Source organism: Lytechinus variegatus, chromosome 1, assembly GCF_018143015.1.
Source record: "Lytechinus variegatus isolate NC3 chromosome 1, Lvar_3.0, whole genome shotgun sequence".
Taxonomy (NCBI): domain Eukaryota; kingdom Metazoa; phylum Echinodermata; class Echinoidea; order Temnopleuroida; family Toxopneustidae; genus Lytechinus; species Lytechinus variegatus.
The window spans coordinates 60,436,510-60,453,400 of NC_054740.1; the positions used below are offsets into that span (position 1 = coordinate 60,436,510).

Below are 16,891 nucleotides of genomic sequence, written 5' to 3' on the forward strand. Positions count from 1 at the left end.
ACTTTCTTTCTTTCTTCCTTTCCATTTTCATCTCTAATTTCTGAAAAGAGTTGGTTTTTCACTTCTCATCAGGTAAATACATTAGCATTCACCAGCTTTAGAGCTCACCCAATAAATTATCTTGTGCACAAATGTGTACCCTTGTAAGATATTCTTCTAGTCTTAGAATGATTTGCAGAAAGTACCTTTTTACAAATTACAAACTTAAAGGTCAAGTCCACCTCAGAAAAATGTTGATTTGAATCAATAGAGAAAAATCAGACAAGAATAATGCTGAAGATTTCATCAAAATCGGATGTAAAATAAGAAAGTTATGACATTTCAAAGTTTCGCTTATTTTTAACAAAATAGTTATATGAACGAGCTAGTTACATCCAAATGAGAGAGTTGATGATGTCACTCACTCACTATTTCTTTTGTTTTTGTATTGTTTGAATTATACAATATTTCAATTTTTACGAATTTGACGATTAGGACCTCCTTGCCTGAAGCACAAAATGTTAAAATAATGGAATTCCACGTGTTCAGGGAGGAATGAAACTTAATTTCACATGACAATGACGAGAAAATCAAAATATTTCATATTTCAAACAATAAAAAACAAAAGAAATAGTGAGTGAATGACATCATCGACTCTCTCATTTGGATGTAGCTGGCTCGTTCATATAACTGTTTTTGTGAAATGAAGCGAAATTTTGAAATGTCATAACTTTCTTATTTTATATCCGATTTTGATGAAATTTTCAGTGTTATGCTTGTTGAATTTTTCTCTTTTTATTCAAATCAAGTTTTTGTTGGGGTGGACTTGTCCACCCCAACAAAAATTGTAATTAAAATTGCAATTAAAAAAATTGTAATTAAAATGCTTGGTGGTCTAGTGCAAACATGATGTATAGACCTATTCATTGTTTATTTATTTCAAAATATATAAAATGACAATAATACAAATATTGTAGTCAAGGGCCGAAATGTATGTGTTTATAACTTACTTTTTTTGGGGGGGCAGTTGGGTTACTGAAATGTAAGTCCACTTTAATAATTCATTTTTCAGTACATAATTTTGGCTTTTCTTTTCTCTCCCATTCTTTATCTTTTCTGTAAATGCACTTCCCTGTCATTTCATCTCTTTCCTACTCTCTCTCTATTTCTTTCTCTACCTTTTTTCTCTTTATACAGGTTTACTCAACAATTTCATATTTGATCGAGCACATGGACAGGGACATCATCTGAAGGACATTTCATTCTTCAAGAAGTTATTTTGCCCAAGTAAGATACAAGGGCCCATTTCATAGAACTTGTTATAATAGCAAATGTGCAATGGTAGTAAAAAGCTATTGGAATCAATTGATCTTATTGGCTGATAGTGAACTTGTCATAGAAATCTTGCATAAGTTATTATAACAAGGCTTTATGAGATGGGGCTCAGGTTGTGCAATCTTTTGATATTCTCTTTCAGAAAAGGTTCTATGACATTTGCTCCTGTGACATTTGCTCCGGTCTTAATCAGAGGGCATAGGTTAAAGCTAGGATTGTTATAGAGCTTTTGGTTCATAATACTGTAAAGATAAAGGTATAGGGTTTATTCAGTTTTGGAGCTTGGGTTTTATGTTTGGCTTGACGTGCAGATTTTCTACCGAAGCGATTGTCGCCGGAACAAATGTCATGGAACCTTAGAAAAAGAAAATGAACAAAAAAATGAAAATGTACTCTTTCTCTCCCTCTCTCTGTCTCTTCAAGTGCCATATTGATTGAATCTGGTAATCCTGCTGTTTCACTAACCTCTGTTGCTAGCATTTGTTGTCAGGCCCACTTCTAAAAATGTCCTACTCTTGTAATTAATATTGCCCATCCAGTTTTACTTTCTAGGTGCTTTCATAATGACTCTATGACTGAAATACCCATTAATTTACAAGACCTTGTTGGGCCCATAACACAAAACTTAACAATGATCGTAGAACATTTTTCTACGATTGATTCCATAGACTAAAATGTACAATCAATCGTAGAAATCAAGCGTACAATCATTGCTAATCTTTGTGTTATGGGACCCAGGCATTAAAATAAGCAGTAGTGATTTTCTGCATTCATGCCAACCCAAGGAAGGCCCTTTTATGATAAAGCTTTCATAGTTGTGATCATTAAGCAAGCAACTGAAGCCCCTCAAGGTGCTCAGCATACTTAAATACTGTGATAGGAAAATGCTCATAATTTGCTGTCATGCTGCCAAAATACCAAAAACCTTGGAAACGTCCATGTAAAAGTTTTCATAATTTTGATATGTACCTACTACTTAGCATTTATTTTCTTTAGGGAATCGTCATCAAACAGAGTTATAAACCCAGTTTTGCATCCTTGAATGGGGGTGGCTAGAATCACCTCACACTTGCAGCCAATTGCCCTTACCCCCTCCCTCCACTTTGCCTGATTTAGTGTATCCCTCCATCCTCAACTCAACCTTCCTGTCCACTTGTCCTTCCTGTCTTCCATGTCCTGGACACAGCACACTTCCGATCCTCTTTCTAACTCCTGACATATCAAGGAATTTTGATTCGCATGCACTGGCAAAAATACCAGATGGGGTTTCATAAAGCATTTTTTAAAATACAAATGATTTTATGCACAATCGGTGATCCTTTCTTGTGCCATGTGATACCCCTATGTAGTTGAGTTATGACCTAAGAACATGGTCCAGTCGTGCGTACAGTCGTTCGTAATTTTACGAACAGCTTTATGAAACGCCCACCTGGTATTTTGTGATAAGGGTAGATCAGGGTAAATTTCCCAATCAGAGAATTCTCATAGTCTCGAAGTCTGAGTCAGCCTGATAGCATCTTATTTAACCTGCTTCCCTTTCTTAGTGGTAATGACTTTAGGCGTAGAGAAAAACAAAATGCTATCTTCAATAATGCCATGGTGATTTTTATTTTCAGATACTCTACATCAGAAGACTGACCAAATTACTGTGGAATTACACAAGTATCTTTCAACCTGAAGGAAAGAGGGAACACAGGATGAAGTTATTGTAGTGACTAATAAATTTGAATATGAAATCTCTGATATATGATAGAGTCAATCATCAAACTTAGAAACTTGTCGTTGGAGCAAGGACAGTGCTGTGGCACACAATAAAGTAGTTTCCTCTTCCTAGTTTTTGCTGAGGAATCGAGCCATTTTTCTGCATCCGATGTGGAGGGTAACCAGTTCAAGCTGGCACCCAACAGGACACTCGACCGTGCATTGTCAAAATGTCTGCCGATAGCGGTGTCGACGAAACAGAGATGCAACCCCTTCACCCGGGCGGCAGCAGTGACACTCAAGCGGACTATGACGCCCCTACCGAGACGACCACGACCACCGCCAAGAAGCTCAACAAGTCTGCGCTGTCCAGCCGGCCCCAGCGGGCCAGGGTGGGCTTCCTGGGAGTGGCGGACGAGGACGAAGACGACTTCGACGATGACGAACATTCGGAGATGCGTAAGAAAGTCAAACAGGAGTTCAATAAGATGAACGGGAGGTCATCGAGCAGCCATGCCAGGCTGGCCCAGCAGCGGATGAGCCTGCTGGGAAAGCCACTTAATTACAGGGTTTCCAAGAGAGATGCAAGATTTAGGAAAGTACAAACAAGGATATATAACTTTCTAGAGAGACCCACAGGATGGATGGCAGTCTTGTATCATGTTTTAGTGTAAGTATCATACTTTCTTATGGTTTTATGATAATCGAAATAATAAAAGTTTCATTTATATAGTGCTTTATACTTTGCATATAGTATTTTTACATATAACTAATATTACCCTTGTCAGTGGATCCATCATTCCTTATAGGCACCGTCTCGACAAATACCTTCAAATTAGTACACAGAGGAGATGATCTTATGTCGAAAGTGTTTTGTTGCAGTCCAATTCGTTATTTTTATGCACCGATATATATGTCATGTTTTCGAGAAGTCACATATATGTTCTAGTTTCCCTTTCTCCGTTAAAAAAACCATAGAGTCAATATTTTCTATTGATTCATACCAAAGATTGAAAAAGGGAAGCACTGCCTTCTAGCCAGGCACTCTGCATTTTAGAATGGCAAGGGGTAATGATATCATTATGTTATGCAGGGCACATTAGAGAACAGTTCATTAGAACTGAAATGGCTACCCTGGGCAAAGAAGGCATTATAATTATTACTATCATTGATATACATAAGTAATCATTCCAGCACAATAGAAAGTCTTTTACAAAAATTACCTTTCATCCATTTTCCCCTTTTCTGCATACGCTTTGTTAATAATTAAGCGATACCAATGGCCTTGGCTTGTGGGATTGCTTGCTGAACTCTTCAGAAGTCTTTTCGTAAAGGCCATGCCTTCCAGCGTCTGCGTCTTTAATCCATTTGATTGCCTTATAACTCTCAAGTGCTTTGCTTTCACAGGTTGAGAGGGATTTCCCCTGTATAATTGTCCGCCTTCACACTCCTCGTATGCGATATCCATGTTAAATAACCCCCTTTACAGCTTCTGTGCAAACAGGATTATCGGTAGACATATATAGAAGACGTGGAATAGGGTATCTGGGACTGAGCACTTTTTTTTATTGAGATGAAAATGGCACGAGAGGCCGTCAGCCTGCCTTGTGGGTGCTTAATGTACATTATGGAATTTTTGTGGGTCATATTAAGAACACAAAGAAAAGCTTATTTGTCATTCCCTCACTATGATAAAGCACTTGTTTACTTTGAACTTCACCACCATACACAAAGAGCAAGTAGGAAAAAGAAGTAGTTGCATGTCAGTTCTAAAGATGAATCCTTGTGATAGTGCCATCATCAAAGGCATCAATTACAATAAATTTATCTTATTCCGCGTTGTTACCCTTTTCTGCATTTTATTTGTAGATTTTGATCATAATTAGTTGGATATTGATTTGACGACTACATGATCGTCATTCTCCTCATTAGAAATATGCTCTATATTAACAAATTTTGTTTGGCGAGGTTGAAATTGATTTTGTTTTAAATGTCTGTATTTTGTGTTTTATATTATTTGAAGTTGTTTGTAATTTTTGTTTTCTAATTGTGCATTTTTATCTTGCATTTTTTTAACATGTAAAGTGTTTGAATTGCAAATAATAATGATAATAATAATATTTAATAAATATGAAGTCAAGGCCAACTGCAAAGTTGATAATTTTGAAATATTAAATGGATGATAATCTTGTTCAGGGGGGGAGGGGGATGACACTTGTTGACCCTCAAATGAATGGAAAGTGAGAGTCAGTCTCGGTCACTCTCAATCAAAATAAAGCAGCGCTAGTTGAATGTCTCAAGGGGGCTTGTCAAGAAAAATATTGATTCTGCTTGTCCTCCGTTTTCAGATGGTCCATGGACCATGCCAATCACTTCCCTCCAACCTGGAATTCTTCATTTCTCTTAGAGTCGGAACTTTCTTTTGAGTGGTTTCTCTTACATTTCGAAGTGAGCCGTAATCTGGGGCTTACTCTTTAGAATTAGTCGACTCTCAAATTACGCACCATTATGGTCGATGTCTTGTGTTTCCCCTTTATCTCTGTTAAAAGCTTCTAACTGGCAAGCGAGGCAGACAGACGTACTATTTATGGCTTTGGTATTATATCAAGAGCTTTTGTGGGAATTACCGGTAGTGCTTGGTGCAATGAAAGGCTGCACATAACTTGAAGCTTCTGAGAATCATTCCAATGTGTGCTGAAGTTCGTATTCATTTTTACTGAGTATCTACTTTTCTGTAACAGGAGCATTAATAGGAGCATTACTGCTATTTTTACTCCCTTTAGTCTCGGTAAAACATTGAGTGATCGCATACTGATAAGTGATTGCCCTGCCCTACTATTACATGTTTGTCATGATAATTTCTGCTTGAAAATTTAGCCAAGAGTTACCCCAAACAAGGGCTATTCACATAGAGGCACAGCTCAGGAGTGATTTGTACTATTGTAATCACAGTGACTCATAATTTTTGACTATCACAAAAATATGATGCCATATTTACCTCTGCCAATTGAGTAAAAATATTAACTTATTATATAGCACATTACACAGAGCATAGCATATCCATATGTACTTATGTAAAACAGTAGAATTAAATAAGAAAGATAAATGGAATTAAAAAAGTAAGTGGAGAGTGTTGGGCACTGACTTCATTACATGTCAAACAAATACTTTTTAGAGAGAAGACAAGGGGGTTAAATGTGACTGCATAAACTCCTTTCTGTTACCCCATGTGCAATAAGTAACATCAATGAGGTACCACCAATCTCATGCAGGTAGTTCCTAATGGCTGATGTAGGGCCAAGCCCATTTTATCTGACATGAACTTAAGCTGCCATCACAGTTTTGCAGATAGGTGATCGCTCATTGCCTTTCAGCCCTGCTGTACTGCGAGAGGGATGCTGGGAGATGCTCCCGTTACATCTACATGTTTCTACCGAGTCAAATCAGTTCTCCCGCCATCAAATATTCATCCACACCCTCTATTTATTCATGGTTTTTGCAGCTAGGTGTCCCCTGTGTACGTCAGTGCAATTCAATACCGGTTTTGTTTCAAACATTTTAGATAATGGCAAATGTCAACTGATATAATGAACTTGCAAGTTTACTTCTAAGCTTCTTGTGATTAGAGTATTCAGATTTTTTTTCTTCCTGTGTATGAGGTTTGTGCCCAGTATTTAAAGCTTGTTACATTAACCTGATAATCACCAGCTAAGGTTACAAGCTTCCAACATCTAGCAATTTGATTGGTCAATAGAGATTTTTTTTTTGAAGCTTTGTTCCACTTGTAAAACAGGGATATGAACCAGGTTACCCTAATGATAGCCTATAAGGGTATAATTATAATTGGTTGTGGGTGTGTCTCGCAAAACCTGGAATTGAGTATCAAGAGAACTGATATTGAGTTCTGAAAAAGGAAGAAGTGACATGTCGCTTTACCGCATTAAACACGAGTGCCCCCCCCCCCTTTGAGGCTAGGCATCCTTGTTCTTCCCATTGGCATGCAGTAGTATAATTAACATTGTCATATGTATTCTGTGTGGGGTAAATCGAGGGGTCGTCCGTTCTAGGCTATCCAATCAAAAGGCATACAACCACCAGTATCCTAATTACAAAGTGATAATTGCCTTTTATTCACCTCGTTGTTTGCAAAAGGCATTAAGTCTGTATAAAGTATAGACATTATCCTCCTTGGTGACAGTTGGTTGATTGTACTGTAAATCATCTTGTCAAATGCTTTATCCACTCTTAAATGACATGTGACCTTGATTTTGGTTGTGTCTCGTGAACTGGTAATTTATTTCATGCAAGGTATACAAAGACTTCAAGTGACAAATACAATTTACGCTATCGTGGTGTAGTTGTTCTGACTCTTGCCTTGTAGTAAGAGGGTCGTGTGTTCGAAACCCACTGCAGCCTTTTGTCCTTTGCCTAGGTGTCAATCCACATTTGCCACTCTTCACCCAGGTATTAACTTGGTACCTGGTAGTATGTGGAAGCCTATGTGGTTTGCCTCGCAATTTAGTGTGAAACTTTAGTTGAAATGCTCCCCAGGGAGTGTAGAAAGTTCATGCAATGTATGTGGGCAAGCTAGGATCCAATTACTGGGGTAGTAATATATCTGTAAAGCTCTAAGAGTTACAGTATTGTTCAAACGTTATTTAGGCGGAATATTATTATCATTAACTTTATTTGTATTTCAGAGATATTTTTTGCATTCGGTTGTCAGAATCATCTTTTCGATCCCAATGACATGGAAGTACACTGAATAAATTTGAATTTCAAAATTTATTTAACTAATGCATTCACATCTACAAAAGATTACTGAAAATATTTTCCAATTCATTTGTAGAAACAAACCAGAAATTCATTGACCAGGGTTCCCAGCCCATCAGGGAAATCACGAAAATTATTTTACTTTTTTCCAGTCAGGGAATAAGATAAAAAATACCTAAAATCAGGGGGAAATGCCTAAAATGAGGGAAAAATCAGGGAATTCTGGTCAGCCCAAAAGTAGTCAGTCCGAATCTGTTATATTTGGTTGCATATCAACCTGTTTTTGTATAAGGTGAGGAAAGGCTGGCTGTATGGGGAGAAGCGAGGTCATTACATGCCAGTGTAACAGCACTAACTTAGTTTTACATTATTGGTATTTTATACTGAAATACATGTAATTCACTGCGACAACTTAGAAAACATGCAAAACTGCGAATGGGTTTAAATATTTATCAGGGAATTTTTAGACTGCATCAGGGAATTTTGTTTTCTCCAAAAACTGAGAGCCCTGTTGATTCTTGCATTTTATTCAAAATTATGAGAATGGACAAACAATTTGAAGCATATGTGCCACGTTGCCTATCATAGTATGCTCAATCTACTAGTATGCGTTCATATCTTCATGAGATAACTAAATTTTATTTATTCATAATTGTAGGAATCATCCTTAGTGTAAATCAATGAAAATTGATTGAAATTGTTTTTTTATGAAAATTATAAAAATGACTAAATTTGAAACATATATATACGCGACCTTGTCTACTATACTACTATAATTGTATGTTTATATCTTCTTGAGATTTTTATATGTAATTGTGGAAATCATCCAAAACTTGAATTCATTGAATATAGCATTTTATTTCCAAAGACAATGATATTTAACTGGGAAATTCAACTGTGGAAAATTCAACTACCATATTTGTGTGAACACAGTCTTTCATGCTAGAATGGTGTGTTCATATTTTCATTTGATAACGTACAGTATCTACACAAGCATTTGAATAAACCATCAATAAATAAATTAACAATATCTTTTAATCCCAAAATACATGACAGTAGACCATTTTGAATTTTGTAGGATTTTTTTGTGTGAATGCAAGCTTGTATGAACGCAGCCTTGTATTAGTACAGTGTACTAAGCTTATGTATTCATATTTATACATAAGGTCTTTTGATATCATTATTACTCATTTCTGCAATAGTCATCGTTATCTAATAATTTATGTTGATATATTTCAGCATATTCGCTACAAAATGGAACAGAATCCATTTTTCATACTGTTGTTTTCATTTCAGAGTCACTGAATTTGGTAAAAGGTCAAAAATGATTAATCCTGCATTTATTATTCAGGTAAATGACAACCTCATCTATTTTGCTCCGAGAGTACACTTAGATGATTATGGCTGTACCATGATATCAATAGATAATTCATGATGTTAGAGTTGCTCTTCTTATTCTGGAGTGCAAATAACCTTTAGAATAGAGCATGAGAAAGGGGAGTAAGAAGGATGTAGAAGGGGGAGGAGGAGGAGGAAAAATGAGAGGGAGGGAGGAAAAGGGGTGTGGTATATGACCTAAGAGGTGTATTATGTTGTAAGATTGAAGGAAGATGTCTGACATTATTGAAGGAGGAAAGATGGATAGAATGTGCGAAAAAAAGAGAGACAGAGAGGAAAGAAAGCGAATCTTGAGAATGATGAGGAAAAAAGTGGAAGAAGATGGGTTGGAAGGACGGAGGTATTGCAAAATACAAGTAATTTCATATTTGGTAATTCCTTTAAAAACTAACTTTACAATTCCTTGATTCATGCTAGTATCAACTAGCCAAAATACATATGGTGATTTTTTCCCTCTTAGTAATAATAATAATAATATAATAATAATATAACGCAGTAATACGTAGCTTGAAACAGAAAGTTGGGAGCAAGGCTAAAGTGAAGGATATAGAGAGACACAGACAGAGAGTGATGGGGAGAGACAGACAGAAAGACAGAGGGATGGACAGACAGAGGAAGAAAGAGAGACAGACAAAAAAGAGAGATGGACAGACAGGATGACAAGCAGACAGACATAACAAGAGACAAAGTGGTGGTGGAGGGGGGAGGGGGTTATATAGGGTATAGAAACCAGCTGACTTGTTTTGAAGTAGAATCATTTATTAGGTTGATTGGCATATTTAGGTCAGTATTTAATCCAATCTAATAAACCCGTCTGATGTACTTGTACCTTTGAATAAGACTGTTATGACCATAGTCCTTCAATACTAGAGACAGATCTTAGATATCCAATAATGAAACTAAATGTCTGAAACGATGAAAATATCTTGACATTACAAAACCTGTTGTAATGCAATGATAGTAACTTGACATTTTCACAGAACTGTAAACATACTGATCTTTGTTGTAAGGTTGAGTTGAAAATGGAGTCGAGTGGACAATGCAGGCATCACCATGTTAACGTTGCGTGCCGCTGAAAATACGGTCATCGGCATCCTCGTTGCACTTTCCATATCTGAAATAAAATCATAACTGTCATTTACCTTAACCAAAAAGCACTTTGAATGATGATTATGTAGAGTAATGTTCAAAGATGACATTATCACCCGAGCTGTCGGTCTCTAATTTAATCTTGGCTCGTGGTAGAAGGACACCGTGACTGCTCGGAGTCAAGTGTCACAGCTTTCAGGACCAGATTTCTTTCGTGTATTGATGTTCCTTAATGAGGGTGTACACTTGGGGCTGTCTGTCACTCGTGATGTAACTCAAAATAAAAGTAATGTGGCACTCTCTTAATTAGAAGAGTATGTTGCTTGAAATGCATATCTTATAACACAGATAAGTGTAACTGCTAAGGGGTTATTGGGGTCTCCGTAAGCCAATCAGTTGCAAGTAGAATACTTTCGTTTGGTGTTGAACACTTTTATCACTTAAACCTACTTGCCAACTAGTACCAATTTTCAGTATATAGTAATGAATGATGTGGAGAATACTGACGGGTTCATGCAAAATTCTGATATCTGAAGTGAAGTTTTTTTTTGTGCTGTCCTATGGTATTTCTTTTTTTTATTATTTCTTCATCAAAATGCTAATTGTGGGGTTTTCAAAACCTGAAATTCTCCTGGCAGCTCTGTTAAAAACTATCCGTCAATATATTGTACATGTATTTTCACAGAACATATTACAATATATTGTTTGTGTGAACGTATATGCATTTAAACATAACAGCCCTTTGACAAATTGAATGTTCATATAAGAGAATTGAGATGTGGAAAATAATGTCCCATTTCCATACGTTGTATGTGGATTAGTAAAGTCTTGTTTTAACATTCTTCAGAACGTCATCCCATCCTGGTGCTCATCTTGCACAATCTTATTGAGATTTCATGACAACAATAAAGATATTCTGATTGTGTGTAGCACTCAATTACAGTTGGGAAGAAACATGTATATCCAAACAGATAGATTGCACTACCCTCTGCTATACGCTGTTTAAGTTCTGTAAGCCCATTAAACAACTATTGTTTAAGTTTTTAAACAAATTGTTTAAACTTTTTAGCAAGTTGTTTAAGAATTTAAATAAATGTTTAAAAGTAAACAAAAGTTGTTAGAGTGGCAGGCTTAAACAACATGCTTAAATTTTAAACATTTTTTTACACTGTATGGATGTAACATTATTGTTGGATAAGATAAGGTATTCCCGATACTCCTACCACTGGGGGCAGACTTTGAGAATGCTTAAGGCCCCTTGAAGATATCAATGTATTGCCTAGAATGTTAGCAAGCTTTTCTAGGCCGCCACCTGAAGGAACGATGGCATCAGTTCCGCAAATGCCTCTAAGTGGACCAGAGTGGCTGGGATCAAGTATATCTGGGTTATCTTATAAGCTATCTCATTGAGCTATCGACTCTTGGATGCACCCAGGCATAGCCCATTTCGTACGCCTCGTTTGCACAGTTGGCAATTGCTGATTTAGAGATTTAGATGCGGCTTACATGTGTGGCGGAACGGTGTAAAAGGAGTCAGTTTTTATGTTGGTTTGTGCTAACAGCTTTTTAGTTATTAAACCCAAAGTATGCTAGATTATGAGACACCAGTAGACTGTAAGAGAGGGGACACCAGGGCTCCGTAACACAAAGGTTTGCGAATAATTGCAAGTATGAAAGATCCGCGTCGATTGGTTCCCGGGCAGTATCTTAAATAGAGTCCACATGCAATGATCATGATCTTGATTGGTCATTGGTATTTAGCGATTGATTGCAAACCTTTGTGTTAGGGAGCCCTGGGGCCCGTAACCTGATGGTAAGTGATTAATCACTACTTTGAAAGAACAATTCTGATCGATACCTAGTCTGTCTTCTGAGCAAATTGCGAATGTAATCTTGATAGGCTATTATATTAAGCGATCAATCGCTAACCTTTGTGTTATGGGACCAAGATCTCTGCATTTAAGCTGACGTTGTAGGGAATATGCTACACTTTGTAGCAAAAACTGTTGTGTAAACAGGTGTACATAGAGGACCAGCTGTTTTACTATTGTGTTAAACTGTGGGTATTCACAGTCTATCCCATCACAGTTCTGGAGACCCCCTTTTTTATGTGGTCAGTTTCAGAGCATTGCATTTTTAGGAATCGTTGATCCAAGAGCCGTTCCGGAGACCCCTGTTTTCAGACCAAGATTAAGGTCCAGAGCCTCCTATTTTCGACGTTGGCACGACACACATGTATCATGTTATAATTCAAATAACCCCCTCCCCCCACTCTGAGCAAATTTGAAGCATTGCCTTGTTTATCAGAAGCAAGTTTGACTTCATGAATTAATGGAAATAAAAACAAAGGAAGCCAAAGAAAATCATTTGGGGAGAAAGCCCTGGCATTACTCCCTGTACTAGTTCAATGTACATCTACGTAGACTTTTGAATCTGTAAAATGCTTCTTAAATCACAATGCTCACAAGGTATCAGGGGCCTGTTGCAGAAAGAGTTGTGTTTAAACGCAAGTCAAAATATCAAGCGCAAGTCCCAAATACGGGAGCTTCATAGGCTGAAAAGCAAGTTACGCAAGATTTTTTTATTTGCGTTTGATCTCAACTCTTTCTGCAACAGACCCCAGGTATAATTCATTTCTTTAATAAATACCATTCGCTCAAGTTCTTTGAATATTGAATACTGAAGCAAGACACACCGTGATGTTCTCATGAACACACTGTATACAATCATTACCGTGTCTAGGAGGTGATTTGATCGTGTGTAGGTGGTATCATATTCTCCCTCTTAATCCAGAGTATTTGATGAGTCTTTGATCTGAGGATTAGTATCATAAGGTCATGAGATCAAAGTCTCATTTGACTTGATACCGGCTGCCTCCTTCGCATCACGCAAACAAGCAAGCAAGCATGTGGGACTATGAGTATCACCTAACTTTCCATATGCTACTAAGGTTATGTTCAATGTCGATACCCAAATTTAAACAGCAACATGAATCATGTTTCAAAATGCAATTAAAAAACACAGAATGCAATCATGATCAGCGGTGCATTGTTCAGGGTCGATAATTTGAAACTGATTAAAATCATGTCAATTGTCTTTGAATTGTTGCTCTCAAAAACTCTCATCAGTGTAGCTTCCTCTGAGAGCTCATTCCAAAACGTTTTAAAACTCTATCATGTTCAGTGTGCATTTTGTTGCATTTATGATGTTGAAGGTCATGAAAATCTAAGCTGATCTTGATTCAAATTGCACCTTTTTCAGCATTAAAATTTTCCTCCAAATCAAGATCTGAAATCCAACCAATCTCCCGTCTCAGCAAAATTATGGTTATTTAGGAAAACACAAGCAACCTAAAAGATATGTGCATTTTTAATTTGGCAGTTCAAGGATCATGACATTCTAAAGGGAACAATATCTTCACATTAATCCACCACACACCACATCCATTGTGTGAGTAGTTATGGCCTTGATATTTGAACACAGCAAAAACTTTGGTATTGATCGGTGTATATAGAACACTACACCAGTCATTTTACTTGGGTGTTAATTCAACAACTATGAATGTTGTCACAACATCTTTGGTTGCTACTATTACACTCTTTGGTGTTATGTATAATATTAATGGTGTAATTTTAACACCTCAGGATGTGGCCCTCTAGGAACACAAACTGGTGTTGGTTTTAACACCCCAATGTTTAAATAACAGATTCTGTCTCAATACCTTCCTTTTGAAAAACATTCAATCTTTTTAAAAAAATCAATTGAAAGAGAGAATTTTCTAGTTTCATTTTCCTAAAAGTATACTGAAATCATAACAATAACCTGAAGTTTTAAAGCCCATCACAGACTACAATTTTTTTTTCCTGCAAATGATTTTTCTGTAAGACCACTTTCTATTACATCTAGTGTGCCCTTGGGGATTGCTTTCATATCCTGCCAGGGATGCATGTATGAATCCCTTAACAAAATTACAAGATGATAAATGCCCGGAGTGGTCCTTGGGGAGCTTTTCTCCTTTGGAATAATATCAAAATTTACCAGGTACTTATTTTAGGCCTTTTCCTTGTGCTTACATATAACAAGAATATATACTATTTTGCACAAGTTCCGGTATTCTTGATTTGTTCAGTATTTTTTATATTTTGTTTAATTCAATTTACATGTATTGTTTTTGTTTGCAGTGATATCATTCATATGATACATTTTTCAGAGCACATCAAACATTATGAGGATTGATTTATTGGCATGAATTGTATACCAATAATATTATTACATACAAACATGATTTTCTACCAAACTCTGATATTTCATAATGATGGAGAGAAAGATTGTTATCATAATGCAGATTGCTTGAAAAATGAAAACTCATCCAAATAACATGTTAATGAAGAAGATTTTTCTTTTCTTTTTTTTTTGGGGGGGGGGTGGCGGATAAGGGATTGTCAAAGTCTTGATGAGAAAGTAAGAAAATGAGGAAACCGATTCAGGAAACCAGTTTGGAAGATCGCTTTGCTAGCGTTCTCACTTGATCACACGAAAGTGGTTTTCAAAAATCACTTCACGTAAAGCAATCTTGTTGCTATGGAAATTGCTCTCAGTTTGGTGACACGTTTCGTGTGAAATTCGAAACCGCAGCATAAGCATTCCAAAGAACGGTTGTGTCCTCACTTATGCTAAACCAGTTTAACGAGGCAAAGCGATCTTGAAAACTACATGTACATAGTGAGGTGGTTTTCTGAACCGGTTTGGAAGATTGCTTTGACTGTTCTCACTACATGTTAAACTAGTTTCCAGTAACCTAGTTTCCACTAAACTAGTTTCCAGTAACCTAGTTTTAGGAAGGTAGTTAGAATGGTGTCTATATTGAGTATCTCCTACTTATTCATTTGCACATTTAAAAAAAAAATAGTATAGAAACTGATCAAACATTACGTCATTACAATGTTGCCTCTTTATTCTACTTGTTTATTTGTGAAGAGTTTTTTTAAATTGATGACAATGAACAGAATACATGAGTTATGAGAAGCAGCCCAACTTAGCCTCATTCTCGTCAAATTCCATCAAGATCTAGACATTTGATATTTGGGACAGCTTATGTTTGGCTTAAAAAAAAAGAAATTGGGGATTTTCCCTGGCTGCTTTATTAAGTTGCTTGCGGAGATACCGTTGCATCTAATGACAAAGAAAAGTGTAGTTAATCTTTCTTTTCTTTCACAGAGTTTTTGTTGGATGCTTAAAATAACGCCCATTTCTGTTGATTGCTTAGGTAGCTTGTCAAAAGTCCACGCACCGTTCTTCATCGTTCTTCCCGCATCCGGGTTTTCGCTTCGGCTTTCCCGCCCAACGTTCCCTTGTCTTCAAAGGAACGGCCGCCATCAAAGGCCCTTTAATGCCACCGTTCTTTTGTTCGTCTTTCCTGCAAGTCTTAATTTCTGTCGAAAGGCCGAAGAATCTATTCTAAATAGCTCCCTCTACGACCAAAACAAATGTGTGCCTTCATCATGTTCATCTTGACTGTCGGATCGAGAGTTCGGGTCACTGTTCTGAACTGTGGTTCGCATCTATCGGGTGCATTCATAAAGCCACGGTAGCTTAAAAAAAAAATCACGCATGTGTCGAAAATCGTTACTGATCTTTCGAATTTGCAGCAATAACCATGAAAACCTCTTTTTTGCAATTGGAAGACAGTCAATTCATGTTTTAGGTGGGAAAATAAGATTCCACATATTTTCGTTTCGTAGGCCCAAGCCATTCGTAGAATTCACGTCGATTTGGAATATTAATTATTACTCGCATCTCAAACAGGTGTCGAGAACGCCCCCCCCCAAAAAAAAAACAGAAGGAAATAGGATAAGATAAATATGACCGGAACAGCTTAGCTCTATTAGGCATAGAAAGAAAAAAGATTTACAAAGATTTATTAGAAACTGTTTTAAATAGTTTTTCATATTTTTGACGGGCAACCATTTCCCCAGGATAACATATTGTCTCTTAATTTTCTTTATCTCCATGTTTTAAAGAAACGGGACCAAAAGGGATTGTGAAAAGAGGAAAAAGAAACTAAGAGGTCAAAGGGAGAGAAAAGGGAGGGGAAACAGAGAGAAATAAGAAAATGATATTGGGATGGAATAAGAGGAAGGGTGAAAAAAATGAAGGAAATACAGTTGAAAGAGTGGAAAAAACTCGGAAATTTTAGAGGGGTTCTCCCGATTTCTGCCTCTGCATCGAAATCAATATTCATGAGAAAGCAGAGTTGTGTCCTCGCAGAAACCGTGATCAGGTGGGGGTGAAATTATTTTATGACTTGCGTCTTCGGAATGAGAGTACGCATGCGCGTGGACTGGATATTTACGAAATTGTGGTCGTCTATTTCGAAAATTGTATGCCATGAATGAATCAGCATCCTCAAACTTCCTCTACCCTTCTATCACTGGGGATTTAGGGGGGAGCCGCCCTTGCCCCCTTCCATTATGAGAGGCACAATTAGAATTTGTAATGCAAAATGCAGCCAAAACAGAAGAGTGCCCCCCCCTAAAAGCGGAACCTTTTTTCCCCGTCATGGATCCTCCCCTGACCTTTAGACATTATGTTGTATAGATCCGATTCTTGGTTGGAT

General features: G+C 37.0%; 1 long non-coding RNA gene across 3 annotated transcripts in view; it reads left to right on the forward strand.

Moving 5' to 3' along the window:
* The window catches only part of LOC121418622, an 83,069-nt gene extending 81,595 nt beyond the window's left edge, over nucleotides 1-1,474 (forward strand). For all 3 annotated transcript variants that reach the window (XR_005970490.1, XR_005970492.1, XR_005970489.1), the window contains exon 5: nucleotides 1,177-1,474. This is a non-coding gene — a long non-coding RNA (uncharacterized LOC121418622). The remainder of the gene's footprint in view (nucleotides 1-1,176) is intronic.
* The last annotated feature ends 15,417 nt before the right edge of the window (nucleotides 1,475-16,891 follow it).